Source organism: Bombina bombina, chromosome 6 (genome assembly GCF_027579735.1).
Source record: "Bombina bombina isolate aBomBom1 chromosome 6, aBomBom1.pri, whole genome shotgun sequence".
NCBI classification, from domain to species: Eukaryota; Metazoa; Chordata; class Amphibia; order Anura; family Bombinatoridae; genus Bombina; species Bombina bombina.
The window spans coordinates 1,095,386,221-1,095,402,223 of record NC_069504.1 but is presented as its reverse complement, the minus strand read 5'-3'; positions in this window follow the sequence as shown (position 1 = coordinate 1,095,402,223).

The window sequence follows — 16,003 nt, the reverse complement described above, 5'->3', positions numbered from 1 at the left end:
CTGTGTGTAAAAATACTCAGAGACATTCTGACCAGGAGAGAGGACAGAGTGCATGTGTGCAAAGTGCTGTGCCTGAACTGGGGTTGTTTGTGCTGAGATGTGAATCTGTAAGAGGAGCGAATGACTGGGGAGAACAATGGATAGATTCTATGTGTCTTCCAGTGATTAGACAAGCAGCATCTGCAGAATTAAAGTTACCTGAACAGTGTGAGACTGACGGGGGAGAAAGGCAGATAGACTGTGTGGGTCTGTCTGTGCCTGAACAGAGTCTAACTGTACAGGAAGAAACTGTCTGTGAGAGGAGGCAGATGAGTGGTGAGTGTCTGTCTGTGATTGAATCGGTGGATTCTATAGAAGGAGGTGAGACTGACGGGGGAGAGAATGACTGGGTGACTGGGCCGCTGGATGATGTGTGTCAGATTGTGCCAGGACCAATTAAGTCCCCTGTGGAAAGACATAATATATGTGATAAATGGCAGAAGGAAGATGTGTGCTTGTCTGCACCAGTGTCAGAAGAATCCCAACTTCTGTGTGAGGATGTGAAGTGGCAGACTGACAGAGAGAGTGGGGGGAGAATGTAGCCCCCTCTATAACAGAAGCAGCAGAGCCCCAAAATCCAGAGTGTGTGGGGGAGGAGGGTACAGGATACTCTTTGAGGAACCCCCAGAGTGAGTGCAAAAGATTGTGGGTGACAGAGACCCCAGTAACCTCAGATGTGACCTATAAACAGACTGCACAGACTAGGGGACAAAAACTGACACAGACTGCAGACACAGGGGGGAGAAGTACAAAGAAGTGTATTTACACAGCCCCACAGTGCCATTCAGAGTCCCGAGCAGGCACAGCAGCTAGGTCCCACATGTGGAGAAGAGGGGGCAGCTAGTCAACCTCCTATCAACCCTAACAGAGTATAGGAATTCTACTCCAGTGGGAGGGCAAGATCCCTGGGTAGTTAAGCAGCAACTGACAGCACACAATATGTTCAGAGAGCACACAGTATGTAGCAAGACCCTAGGCTCCATAGACACCTCTGTAACAGGGGATGATGTGCTATTCAGGGATAAGATGCAAGCCTTATTGGGTAAGGTACCTGCAAAACCCAGAGATGCTAATGCCATATTCCTACAAAAAGAGTTGCAGGATTATACTGCCAGAGAGGGAGTGTATGAGATGGGCCAAAATGTTCTTGCACTAACACCCATGAGGCAGAACAAACTACAGGCTGCATGGGAGAGTTCCTGCAATATATTAAATCAGCTTGATAGAGCGAATAGTGTGTAATTTTTGAATGGAGGGCATCCTGATGGCAAAACTGCTATGTGCAATTTGTCTTGCAATGGCGTTATCACCGCAAGGGGAAGCTCCCTTTGCTACGCATCGGGAGTGGCTTGTAGCCACCCCCTTTTGCATCTCTTATTTGGGGAGGTGTCACAAATAACTCAGGATTTAGCTGCTAAGGGGTTAATTCTGTTTAGCCTGTGAGTTAACAAACATTTGTTTTTTCAAAAAAAGAACTGTGCCCTTGGTTTGTTTGTGTTTTCTTTGAAGTGCCAGGAGCCTCATAAATAGTTTCTAAGGCCCATTCCACCAAATGTTATTGTGTATGCATTGAGTCATAAAGCCAGTCAGGCTGTCAGCAGAGGGCATGATGCAAAACAGTGCCTCAGTCACAGAAACTGATAAGGTCAATAAAAGGACATTGGTATAATGTATATCTGTGTTTAAAACTGTTATGACATTAAATGAAGGGAAATATGATAACCATGTCCTATTTGATATCAAATTGATTATCCCAATGAAAGTAAGAGAGTGCCTGCCTGTTTATATGAAAATAGATTTACCTAGCAGAAATTATACTGTGTTCTATAATTTCAGGCAAAGACTTAGTTTATTGAAGGTCATAAAAGATAAGGGCTTTCTCAGGGTGGGTGTGGTCAGGCAACTTGATCTTTGGAAAATATATATAAGAATCTTGTGTTTTAACAATAAGATTGTTCATTCTACATGGGAGGCTGCTACAGCGTGAGTGACCATCTTCTCTTGCCCATCTCCCTGGGGCAGACTTATAAGCTAGGAAAGTATTAGGTCTGTTATTTTCTTCATTTTATTTTAACCTGTTTGCTGTGTGTAATTTTACTTGTAACAGCTTTTTATTAATAATGCATTGTGCATAATATTTTTGGCATAATAAATAATTCATTTATTAAGCTTTGGCCTTTGTCTAATAATTGAACCACGTTACTGAAAGGACTGGAGTATTAGAACTGTATATTTTAAGTTATTTTAGCTAAATTGTATTCTAGGAGTTAATGTGTAAATCTGGGGTTTCCTTAAGATTTCCCATATCATATAATCTTAAGAAATATTATAGTTAGTTTAGTGTGGGTGGCATTAAAGGGGAGTTTTGGGCATTTCTTTTATGTCTAGTACAGACTAAAGAGTGTTATTAACCCTTGCACCCACTGAACTTAATCACAAGCTTGCCTGGCATGGCTAGATTGTGACATATTAGTGACAGTAGAAGGGGTCTGATAACCCTTTCTGTGCCAAATAAGTGACTGGCGCAGGGTTGGATAACCCTGGTCATCACACAGGCCATGGAGCAATGCCTCCTAGTATTCTAGTTTTGTCTACTAAATGTTTGGATTCTTCGAACACATCCCAATGTGAATGTAATTCCTTGCTAGCCCAATTGTATTGCTTGTTCTGTAGTTGTTATGGTGGTTCCTATGTATAAAACCCATTTGTCAAACCTTGTCATATTGAAACCTCTAACTTGACTCATTTTATGGCCAAGGTTGATATCAAGGCAGCTTTTCGCCTTCTCAAGTTCAACCAAAGTTTCATCACTTCTTGTGGACTATACTTTGTTGATGTCTGCCAATAGTTTGTTTCATTTCAGACATCTAGTTACAAGTCCATTATACTGGAAAAATCCCATGCCCCAATTAGTAAGAGCAGGTTATTTTATTACTAGAAATCATGCAACATTGTGTGTTTAATACCCTCAATGAGGTTAAAGTACCGCTAGAAAAAAAGACACCCTAAAGCGTAAACTGTTGGTGAGCCAAAAAACAGTAACGTCATACAACTGGGTCGTGCAACTATTCCTCTTGAAAGCAGCACCCCAATAGAAAGACCAGCGACGTACAGGATACATCACTGGTCATTAAAGGGTTAACAAATAGAGTTGTAGAGTTGCTAGTGATACAATTACATGTGTTATTAAATTAGGGCATGTACATTTTAATCTACAATGGCCATGTAAACCTAAAAACAATCTTAACCCACTGCAATGAAACTTAGTCTCCCTCAGTAATATTCCATGTGACCTGCCCCACAGCAATAAAGATTAACCAGGCACCCTATTCCACCCCCCCCCCACACTCTAATTTACCTAACAAGCTTCCCAACACAATCTATAAAGAGGGAGGAGAGTGAGTTAGCTAATCAGTAAAGAGGGAGCAGAGTGTGTTAGCTAATCAGTAGAGTGGGAGGAGAGCAAGTTAACTAATCAGTAAAGAGGGAGGAGAGTGAGTTAGCTCATCAGTAAAGGGGGAAGAGAGTGAGCTAGCTAATCAGTAAAACGGAGGAGAGTGGAGTTAGCTAATCAGTAAAGAGGGAGGAAAGTGAGTTAACTAATCAGTAGAGTGGGAGGAGAGTGAGTTAGCTAACCAGTAGAGAGAGAGAGTTCCCAACGCAATCTTGGTTGGTTAAAGGGAAAGTCCAACATTTTCTGTCATGATTTGGATACAACAAACAAATTTAAACAACTTTCCAATATACTTCTATTATAAAATTTGCTTCATTATATTGCTATCCTTTGCTGAAGGATAAGGCACTACTGGCAGCTAGCTGAACATATCTAGTTAGCCAATCACAAGAGACAAATGTGTGCAGGCACCAACGAGCAGCTAGCTCTCACTAGCGTAGGATATATGCAATAAAGCACAATTGAAAACAGAATTGAATTTAAAAGTGTCTTAAAAGTACATGCTCTATCTGAATCATGTAAATAAAATTTTGACTTTCCTATCCCTTTAATCAAATAATGAACCAGAACTGACTAAAGATCCTGCGTAAGGCAAGACAAAAATTCTGGAGACATCTGTAACGATCTTCTGTTGGTGCCGGAGGCAGGTGTGGACAAGAAGCGGGTGGGCGGCACAGCAGGGGAGGCGGGAGGGAGAGGGAGGGAGTGGGAGGGCCCTACTCTACAGAAAAAAATAAAAAGGGACAGGGAGGGATGGGGCAGCTACACTACTGAAAAGGGGATCTGGGGGACCCTAACTTAAGATGGCGGGTGGGGGGGTACACTACACTACAGAAAATATGTACAAACATTTTTAAAAAAAATATATATTTTTTAAAAAAAAAGTCAGTTTATGGTACTGGCAGACAGCTTAGGGAGGTTGGGGGTAAGAAGGGATCCTACACTGCAGAAAATGTAAAAATTAAAGGGACACTGAACCTAAATTTTTTCTTTCGTGATTCAGATAGAGCATGACATTTTAAACAACCTTCTAATTTACTACTATTGTCAATTTTTCTTCGTTCTCTTGCTATCTTTATTTGAAAAAGAGGGCATCTAAGCTAATGAGCCAGACAATTTTTGGTTCAGTACCCTGGACAGCACTTGTTTATTGGTGGGTGCATTTATCCACCAATCAGCAAGAACAACCCAGTCACCAAAAATGGTCCGGCATCTAAACTTACATTCTTTCATTTCAAATAAAGATACCAAGAGAATGAAGAAAATTTGATAATAGGAGTAAATTATAAAGTTGCTTAAAATTGCATGCTCTATCTGAATCACAAAAACATAATTTATTTAAGAACTTACCCTTTCTTTCATATTGGCAGTCCATGAGCTAGTGAGGGATGGGATATACAATCCTACCAGGAGGGGCAAAGTTTCCCAAACCTCAAAATGCCTATAAATACACCCCTCACCACACCCACAATTCAGTTTAACGAATAGCCAAGTAGTGGGGTGAAAAAAAGGAGTAAAAAACATCAACAAAGGAATTTGGAAATAATTGTGCTTTATACAAAAAAATCATAACCACCATAAAAAGGGTGGGTCTCATGGACTCTTGCCAATATGAAAGAAATTAATTTATCAGGTAAGTTCTTACATAAATTATGTTTTCTTTCATGTAATTGGCAAGAGTCCATGAGCTAGTGACGTATGGGATAGAAATACCCAAGATGTGAAACTCCACGCAAGAGTCACTAGAGAGGGAGGGATAAAATAATAACAAACATTTTCCGCTGAGAAAATTAAATCCACAAACAAAAATAAGTTTTTCTCATAAATGAAAGAAAAAAACTTAAAACATAAGCAGAGGAATCAAACTGAAACAGCTGCCTGAAGAACTTTTGTACCAAAAACTGCTTCCATAGAAGCAAATAGATCAAAACGGTAGAATTTAGTAAATGTATGCAAAGACCACCAAGTTGCTGCTTTCCAAATCTGATCAACTGAAGCTTCATTCTTAAAAGCCCACGACGTGGAGACTGATCTAGTAGAATGAGCTGTAATTATCTGAGGCGGGGCCTGACCCGACTCCAAATAAGCCTGATGAATCAAAAGCTTTAACCAAGATGCCAAAGAAATGGCAGAAGCCATCTGACCTTTCCTAGAACCAGAAAAGATAACAAATAGACTAGAAGTCTTCCTGAAATCTTTAGTAGTTTCAACATAATATTTCAAAACTCTTACCACATCCAAAGAATGCAAGGATTTCTCCAAAGAATTCTTAGGATTAGGACACAAAGAAGGGACAACAATTTCTCTATTAATGTTGTTAGAATTCACAACCTTAGGTGAGAATTTAAATGAAGTCCACAAAATTGCCTTATCTAGCAGAAGAGATGGCCAAAAGGAACAACACTTTCCAAGAAAGTAGTTTAATGTCCAAAGAATGCATAGGCTCAAAAGGAGGAGCCTGTAAGGCCTTCAAAACCAAATTAAAACTCCAAGGAGGAGAGATTGATCTAATGACAGGCTTGATACGGACCAAAAAGCCTGTACAAAACAGTGAATATCAGGAAGCTTAGCAATCTTTCTGTGAAATAAAACAGAAAGAGCAGAGATGTGTCCCTTTAATGAACTTGCAGACAACATTTTTATCCAAACCATCCTGAAGATACTGTAAAATTCTAGGAATTCTAAAAGAATGCCAGGAGAATTTATGAGAAGAACACCATGAAATAGAAGTCTTCCAAACTCGATCATAAATCTTCCTAGAAACAGATTTACGAGCCTGTAACATAGTATTAATTACTGAGTCAGAGAAACCTCTATGACTAAGCACTAGGCGTTCAATTTCCATACCTTCAAATTTAATGATTTGAGATCCTGATGGAAAAACTGACCTTGAGACAGAAGGTCTGGCCTTAATGGAAGTGGCCAAGGTTGGCAGCTGGACATCCAAACAAGATCTGCATACCAAAACCTGTGAGGCCATGCTGGAGCTACCAGAAACACAAACAATTGTTCCATGATGATTTTGGAAATCACTTTTGTAAGAACTAGAGGCGGAAGGATATAAGCAGGTTGGTAACACCAAGGAACTGCTAACGCATCCACTGCTTCCGCCTGAGGATACCTGAGATAATCCGCTTCCAAATTGTCTATTCCTGGGATATGAACCGCAGAAATTAGACAAGAGCTGTATTCCGCCCAAGCAAGTATCCAAGATACTTCTTTCATGGCTTGGGGACTGTGAGTCCCACCCTGATGATTGACATTTGCCACAGTTGTGATATTGTCTGTCTGAAAACAAATGAACGGTTCTCTCTTCAACAGAGGCCACACCTGAAGAGCCCTGAAGATAGCACGGAGTTCTAAAATATTGATTGGTAACCTCACCTCTTGAGGTTTCCAAACCCCTTGTGCTGTCAGAGATCCCAAGACAGCTCCCCAACCTGAAAGACTTGCATCTGTTGTGATCACAGTCCAGGTTGAACGAACAAGAGGCCCCTTGAACTATACGATGGTGATCTAACCACCAAGTCAGAGAGAGTCTAACATTGGGATTTAAGGATATTAATTGTGATATCTTTGTATAATCCCTGCACCATTGGTTCGGCATACAAAGCTGGAAAGGTCTCATATGAAAACGAGCAAAGAGGATCGCGTCCGATGTTGCAGTCATGAGACCTAAAACTTCCATGCCACTGAAGGGAATGACTGAGACTGAAGGTTCCAACAAGCAGAAACCAATTTTAATCATCTCTTGTCTGTTAGAGAGGATAATAGATTGTATAGACAATTTAATGAAGGTAGACATCATGAGCGAGGTTGGTACAATAGGGATATAGAAACATGTGAATCAAAAAGGAAAAAAGAACAGATACAGCAAAATTGGAGGGTTCCAGTACATAACAGATTCAATGTATTAAAAACAATGGATCAATCACCCCCTAGAGCTAGCACTTCTGCTGATTTTTTAGGAGTAGGCCAGAACAGAAATCACGACCCACCGAGAGGGAAAAGAAGAAGAGAGGGGGAATAGAAGGGAGAAGAAAGAGAGAATTGATGAGTAATAATGAAGATAATGATCAAAGTGCAGCAGACAATAAAACAGAGATAAGTGGAATCTTCAACCTCAGCAATTTAATATTGACTAAGACGCAAGAAGATGTTTTGAAAAGAGGGTTATCCTTTGCTGCTACCTCTGAAATGAATAAATTTGAACACTATATAAATATTAACTAATTCGTAAGAAAATTAACTTTGAAGAAGTACTTTCTGAAGAATCCAATTATGGAAAGTAAACTAGTCGAAAAAAGAGAATATATTCATACCAACTTTAGACCAAAATCCTAGTTTTTCCCAACACAAGAGAAAGGAAACTATATAGAGTCCTTTGAGAAACTGGTGAAACAAGAGTTGGAGGAAATTGATATTAAACAAACTAAAAATCTGAAGTGGAATTTATGTCTGAAAGAAAAAACAATATTAAAAGAATTACAGTCTAGAGATGATATAGTTATAAAGCAGGCAGACAAAGGGGGAGGATTGGTGATTATGAACAGCACCAATTATAAAATTGAGGCCTTCAGACTGTTGAATGACACATCCACATATAAAAAACTTCTAAGTGACCCAGGTGATAATTACTATTGTAAATTAAAAGAAATGCTTGATGAAGCAAAACTATCAAATTTGGTAACAGAATCAGAATATAATTTCCTTTTAATTAAAAGCTTCAGAACCCCTATTTTCTACTTCTTACCGAAGATCCACAAGAATCTTAAAGAACCACCAGGACGCCCCATAATATCGGGTATAGATTTGATTACATCTAATATGTCCCAATATATTGACTATTTCTTACAGAACTATGTGAAGGAACTCCCCTCTTACATTTCAGACGCATTTTTTAAGTGTCTTAAGAAATATAAAATGGGAACATAACTTTGTGCTGGTCACCTGTGACGTCAGCTCCCTATATACGAACATAGAACATGACCTGGGAGTGCAAGCTATAGAACACTTCTTAAAACAATATCCAGAAATGACCAACATACAAAGCGAATTCTTGATAAAATATATTAAATTCATTCTGGGAAACAACTACTTTAAATTTGAGAGTGGATATTTTCTACAAGTAAAAGGTACAGCTATGGGCACAAGGATCGCACCCAGTTATGCTAATCTATTCATGGGGATTTTTGAGAGAGAAGTCATCGACCAGTCCCCATGGGGTGCGAACCTTGTGCTATATAGACGCTACATTGACGATTTGTTTTTTATATGGAACGGTGACACAGAGCTATTAGATTTGTTCATTGATGACCTAAACACTAACAGATTTGGTTTAAAATTCACATATGAATATGATAAACAATGATGAAATAAAAACAAGGACTTTTTTCAAAAAAGTTGACTCTAATAATTACATAGATGCGGCTAGTTGCCATCACATTAAATGGAAAAGAAATATACCAAAAGGCCAACTAATGCGAGTCAGAAGAAATTGTACAGACATAGCAGACGTCGAAGAACAATCTGAAGTATTAATACAAAGATTTGGGCAAAAGGGGTATAATACAAATAAGATCTTAGATTTAGCGAAGGAAGTGAAGAATACTGATAGAGAGGAACTGTTACTTAAAAAAGTGAAACCCCAAAAAGAAAGGTTCAAAGAGACACTTGATATACCAGTAATTACAACTTATTCGGTCCATCACAAACAATTTAAAAAAATAGTCCAAAAACATTGGCATCTTTTGTTGAAAGATCCTCTAATAGGGCCTAATTTAGGAAGGAACCCAAGATTCATTTACAGAAAGGCAAGGAACTTAAAATCAATATTAGCCCCCAGTGAATTTAAAGGTGGCAGTAAGATGTGCAATAGAGGCTATAAAACTTTAGAAGGAGAAGAAATTGAGGGTTTTTTCCCCTGTCATAAGTGTAAGTCCTGTAAACACAGCACTAAACTGAAACAGGTTAAATCTGAGAAAGATGGAAGGGTCATAAAAATAACCGATATTATAAGATATACAGATATTAATATCATATATATGTTACAATGTAATTGTAACCTAACATACTTCGGGCAGACAGGACGGAAACTTAAAGATCGTATACGTGAACATTTACTAGCTATAGAACATGAGAGAGAAGATACCATCCTGTATAAACATTTTAAAGAGGTCCATAAGGGCAATAAAGAAGCTCTAAAATTTTTGGAAATTAAAAAAATAGTGCAGGATGGGAGAAGAGGTAATATTGGTAAGAAATTACTAAAACAGGAAGCAGAATTTATTTTCAATTTTGGGACACTACAACCCAAAGGTTTAAATAGTGAGATGGATTTAAACTCCTTCATCTAAGTTGGCGATTATATAATGGTTTTCTATTTGATTACTAGACCCAATTTTATATATCATATATTTCCTATCAAATAGTTTACAATCACAAATAGACAGATGGCCTAGTGGTTACAAGCACCATCTTCCCCATTCTTTTCCTATAAAAAATTTGTGAGTTCAAATCCAACTAATCTAGGTAAGGGAATATAATTTTATATAATTCTAAGATATCAAATAATTTGTAACACCACCCCTGTTGTAGAAATATCATTATTGTTGTTAAAAATTGGGACCGTGGGTTGATAAGCTTTTACCTCTGTAGATTATAAAATGAGGGAAGTGTCTAGAATTGACAAGAGTGAATTAGAAAACTAGACTACCATCCAAATCAAGCAAAATTAAATACATAGCCAGCATAATGGCTACAGTATCTAAACCGCATATGAAAGGTTCCAGGGTTCGAATCCAATGAAGAAAAAGTTAATAGTATCCTTTTTTTTTTTTTTTTTTTTTATAAGACTGGACTAGCTATTTGAATCACTTAAGTGTTAAAGAAAATATGGAGAAGGCCATTGTAGCAGAATGATTAAGTATCTAAGCTCCCATTACCAAGGTCACTGGTTCGAATCTAGCCATGTTTTTTAATAACAGTGTTTTTATAGATTGATTGGAATAGTATCGTAATAATTTTTAAATAGACACTAGGACAATCTAAATTAACAAAACAATTTTTTCAATGGATATGAATCAGACATAAAGCAAATGGCTATGTGGATACCAAATAAATTGTCATAGAGAAAGAGAAGAAATGATGTACTAAGTAATGGGATATTTTACTGTTTTGAGGATAATCTTGTTATAAAGACTATTAAGAATGAAACCGGTTGAAAAGAAAAGGAAAAATCAGTGATGAACTAGTGATTACTAAAACAGGCATAAAATAACAACTTCTAATTGATGAATGTGAAAATCACGACAGGGTTAACAAGAAAACCCTATAAATGAGTAAGCACAGCTGGAGGAGGGTATCTTGACAAAGGCTCCCTGGAGAGCTGAAACGCGTAGAAACCACACCAGTATCCAGCTTGTTTGGAAAAGACACGGACCCCCTTGACTCCCAGGACCGTCAAGCCAGTATTAGTGAATACTTGCATTATTGAGCAGACGGTAGGAGCAGCGACTAATGTAAGTGTGCACACTTAGAAGAAACGGAACAATATTACCCCAGTACGTTTCAACCAACACAGTGAAGTCCAATAGGATCTGAGGCTAGTGGCTGAAAGTGACTGCCCCATACACCGGAACACCAGGTAAGTGAGAACTATCTTAAAGCTTGCCATAGTTGTGACCGGAAAGAACTCCAGCAACAGCTGAGAAACGAGCAGGCTCCGAGACCTGTTTTTTCTATAAGACACTTGTCAGCAACCAAAAGACACTGTCGGCTTTAAGAGGCTGTACGAATGTTTTAAGGAAAAGCCGTCTTTTTTTACAGATTGGTTAGAAACCCGTCTGTATCTAAAAGGGATTGATTACATCACTATAATCTTTTCAATGCTCAAGACTGACCTTATTCAACACGGTTCATTTTATTTTTTAAGCTCATTCTGACTTAAGCTGATTAGACCTACAGACCGCCGAGTCTTAAATTCACAGAATGTTATATATTTTAACCATTGCATAACCATTGCTTAAGTATTTATGCTACATTTGTTTGTTGCAATTTTAGTGTTTTTAGTGCATTGTATAATATTATGAATTTTATCTAAAAGGATGAATTGTATAGAGAGATAGTCTTTTATGTTTTTTAGGTTAAAATTATTGACACCGGTGTTTTAGATAATTTATAATTTAGTAATTTTGCTTATTTTTGCATATTATTGTGAATATTATTCAAAGTGCCATTAAATTGTTCAATTTTGGAAATTCATACTCGCAGCCATTTGCTTTATTCATTTATTTATTTATATATATTTTTATAGTATATTTACTTTTATTCCATAATCAATTGTCAGATAGCCTTTGGGCGCCACCTCCCCCCTCTTTTTGTTGTTTTGGATCATTCGAATTTGATTGCATATGTGGTGAGGAGTGCAGTCAGGAGGTTGGCTTATCTGTTTTCAGCCTATCCACAGCCTACACACATCTTGCATTATTTCTGTTAGAGACAGAGTCATGGACACTGAATCTATCTGGAAACCTAGAAAGGTGACCCTTGTCTGAGGAATCAAAGAACTTTTTGGTAAATTGATCCTATAACCATGTCTTTGAAGAAACAACACTAGTTGATTTGTGTGAGATTCTGCAGAATGTAAAGACTGAGCTAGTACCAAGATATCGTCCAAATAAGGAAATACTGCAATACCCTGTTCTCTGATTACAGAGAGTAGGGCACCGAGAACCTTTGAAAAGATTCTTGGAGCTGTCGCTAAGCCAAACGGAAGAGCGACACATTGGTAATGCTGGTCTAGAAAAGAGAATCTCAGAAACTGATAATGTTCTGGATGAATCAGAATATGAAAATAAGCATCCATTAAGTCTTTTGTGGACATATAATGCTCTTGCTGAACAAAAGGCAGAATAGTCCTTATAGTCACCATTTTGAAAGTTGGTAGTCTTACATAACGATTCAAAATGTTCAGATCCAGAACTGGCCTGAAAAAAAATTCTTTCTTTGGGACAATGAATAGATTTGAATAAAACCCCAACCCCTGTTCCTGAAACGGAACTTGTATGATTACTCCTGAAAGCTCCAGGTCTGAAACACACTTCAGAAAAGCTTGAGCCTCTACTGGATTTACTGGGATGCGTGAGAGAAAAAAAATTTCTCACAGGAGGTCTTACTCTGAATCCTATTCGGTACCCTTGAGAGACAATACTCTAAATCCAATGATTTTGGAAGAATCTTAATCTGCCCCCTACCAGCTGAGCTGGAATGAGGGCCGCATCTTCATGCAGACTTGGGGGCTGGCTTTGGTTTCTTAAACGGTTTGGATTTACTCTAACTTGAAGAAGGATTCCAATTGGAACCAGATTCTTTGGAGGAAGGATTAGGTTTCTGTTCCTTATTTTGTCAAAAGGAACGAAAGCGGTTAGAAGCTTTAGATTTACCCTTAGGTCTTTTATCCTGAGGCAAAAAAACTCCCTTTCCCCCAGTGACAGTTGAAATAATCGAATCCAACTGAGAACCAAATAACTTATTACCTTGGAAAGAAAGTGACAGTAATCTAGCTTTGAAAATATGGTGGGGGATAGTAGGAGTTAGTCAATAATTAGATGTTGTACCTATTATGTAAATCAGAAAGGGTATATAATATACCAATACTTAGTAGTCACTTGTAATAGTTGTGGTACACATCTAATGTGGATTCTTAGAGGGTAGAACTAAACAACTAGGAATACTAATTGTACAAAGAGATACACTTAGGATTATTAGAAAAGAATGCCACAAAGAAAATTATTTCTTTAACTCCAAATGGTCATATAAATATGAAAATTACTCTATTGGTTTAAAATGTTCCATTACATTCATACTTTAATACTTTATTGTTTCAACTAGGAACAAACATTCACACAGAAGTAGCCTGAAAGGGTTAAAAACACTTAAACCCAGTTAAATTAGATTGATATAATAACCAATGCTCTATGTATTCAACCTGATGCCCACAGAATTATAATAAAGGATAAGCTAAGCCCTTACAATCCGAGGGCTATTTTACTTTTAAATAGTTATATTTTCAAAGGTAAATAGTAGGCACCAGGATTCAACAAATATATATAAGGGGTCCAGCAGGAGAAGCTAGTTCTCTCCTGTCTGTCGCTTTTTTAACTGCTTGCCTAGTTAATAATAGAATCCTTTATATATCTATATATTTGTTGAATCCTGGTGCCTACTATTTACCTTTGAAAATATAACTATTTAAAAGTAAAATAGCCCTCGGATTGTAAGGGCTTAGCTTATCCTTTATTATAATTCTGTGGGCATCAGGTTGAATACATAGAGCATTGCTTATTATATCAATCTAATTTAACTGGGTTTAAGTGTTTTTAACCCTTTCAGGCTACTTCTGTGTGAATGTTTGTTCCAAGTTGAAACAATAAAGTATTAAAGTATGAATGTAATGGAACATTTTAAACCAATAGAGTAATTTTCATATTTATATGACCATTTGGAGTTAAAGAAATAATTTTCTTTGTGGCATTCTTTTCTAATAATCCTAAGTGTATCTCTTTGTACAATTAGTATTCCTAGTTGTTTGACAGTAATCTAGACTTAGATACCATGTCAGCATTCCAATATTTAAGCCACAAAGCTCTTCTAGCTAAAATAGCTAAAGACATAGATTTAACATCAATTTTGATTATATCAAAAATGGCATCACAAATAAAATGATTAGCATGTTGAAGCAAGTGAACAATGCTAGACAAATCAGGATCCGTTTCATGTTGCGCTAAACTTTCTAACCAAAAAGTTGATGCATCTGCAACATCAGCCATAGAAATGGCAGGCCTGAGGAGATGACCAGAATATAAATAAGCTTTCCTTAGATAAGATTCAAGTTTCCTATCTAAAGAGTCTTAAAAAGAAGTACTATAGAGTAAAATAGAAATAGCCCCATCAACATTGGGGATCTTTTCCCAAAACTCCAATCTAACTGCTGGCAAAGGATACGATTTTTTTAAGCCTTGAAGAAGGAATAAAAGTAGTACCAGGCCTATTCCATTCCTTAGAAATCATATCAGAAATAGCATCAGGAACTGGAAAAACCTCTGGAATAACCACAGGAAGTTTATAAACAGAATTTAAACGTTAACTAGTTTTAATATCAAGAAAACAACATATAAAGCAACATTTTCAATTTCCTTATATGGCAGTTTCAGGAATGGGAAGAAAATGCAAACAACATAGCCCTCTAACATAGAAAAAGGCAAGAGGCACATAGGAATGGGGTTTTAAATAATAAAATTATTTGGCGCCAAGTATGACGCACAACGTAACTGAAAAAATTTTGGCGCTAACAACATCCGGAAATGACACACTCGCATCATTGACGACGCAACCTTGAGCAACAAACTCGGCGTCAACTAAAAAGCCAGAAATGCCGAATTTGCATCATCGGACGTAACTACACGTCAAAAAAATTCTCGTGACAAGAATGACGCAATAAACTTCGGCATTTTGAGCCCTCATGAGCCTAATTTTGCCCGCGAAATTTAAAGAAAAAACAGTCAATAGAAAAAAAAGACTATACCCCAGATAAGAAAAAAATATTTTTATAAATATGCTTTTCCCAAATATGAAACTGACAGTCTGTAAAAGGAAATATATATAAACCTGACTGATGGCAAATATAAGTACAATAAAAATATATTTAAAACTTTATATTAATACATAAAGTGCCAAACCATAGCTGAGAGTGTCTTAAGTAATGAAAATAAACTTACCAAAAGACACCCATCCACATATAGCAGATAGCCAAACCAGTACTGAAACAGTTATCAGTAGAGGCAATGGAATGAGAGTATATCGTCAACCTGAATAAGGGAGATAGGAGATTAATCTCTACGACCGATAACAGAGAACCTATGAAATAGATCTCCCGTGAGGAAAACCATTGCATTCAATAGGTGATACTCCCTTCACAACCCTCTGACATTCGCTGTACTCTGAGAGGAATCGGACTTCAAAATGCTGAGAAGCGCATATCAACATAGAATCTAAGCACAAACTTACTTCACCACCTCCATAGGAGGCAAAGCTTGTAAAAACTGAATTGTGGGTATGTTGAGGGGTGTATTTATAGGCATTTTGAGGTTTGGGAAAATTTGCCCCTCCTGGTAGGATTGTATATCCCATACGTCTCTAGCTCATGGACTCTTGCCAATTACATAAAAGAAAGAAAAAAACATAATTTATGCTTACCTGATAAATTTATTTCTCTTGTAGTGTATCCAGTCCACGGATCATCCATTACTTATGGGATATTCTCCTTCCCAACAGGAAGTTGCAAGAGGATCACCCACAGCAGAGCTGCTATATAGCTCCTCCCCTAACTGCCAAATCCAGTCATTCGACCGAAACAAACAGAGAAAGGAGAAACCATAGGGTGCAGTGGTGACTGTAGTTTAATAAAATTTTAGACCTGCCTTAAAATGACAGGGCGGGCCGTGGACTGGA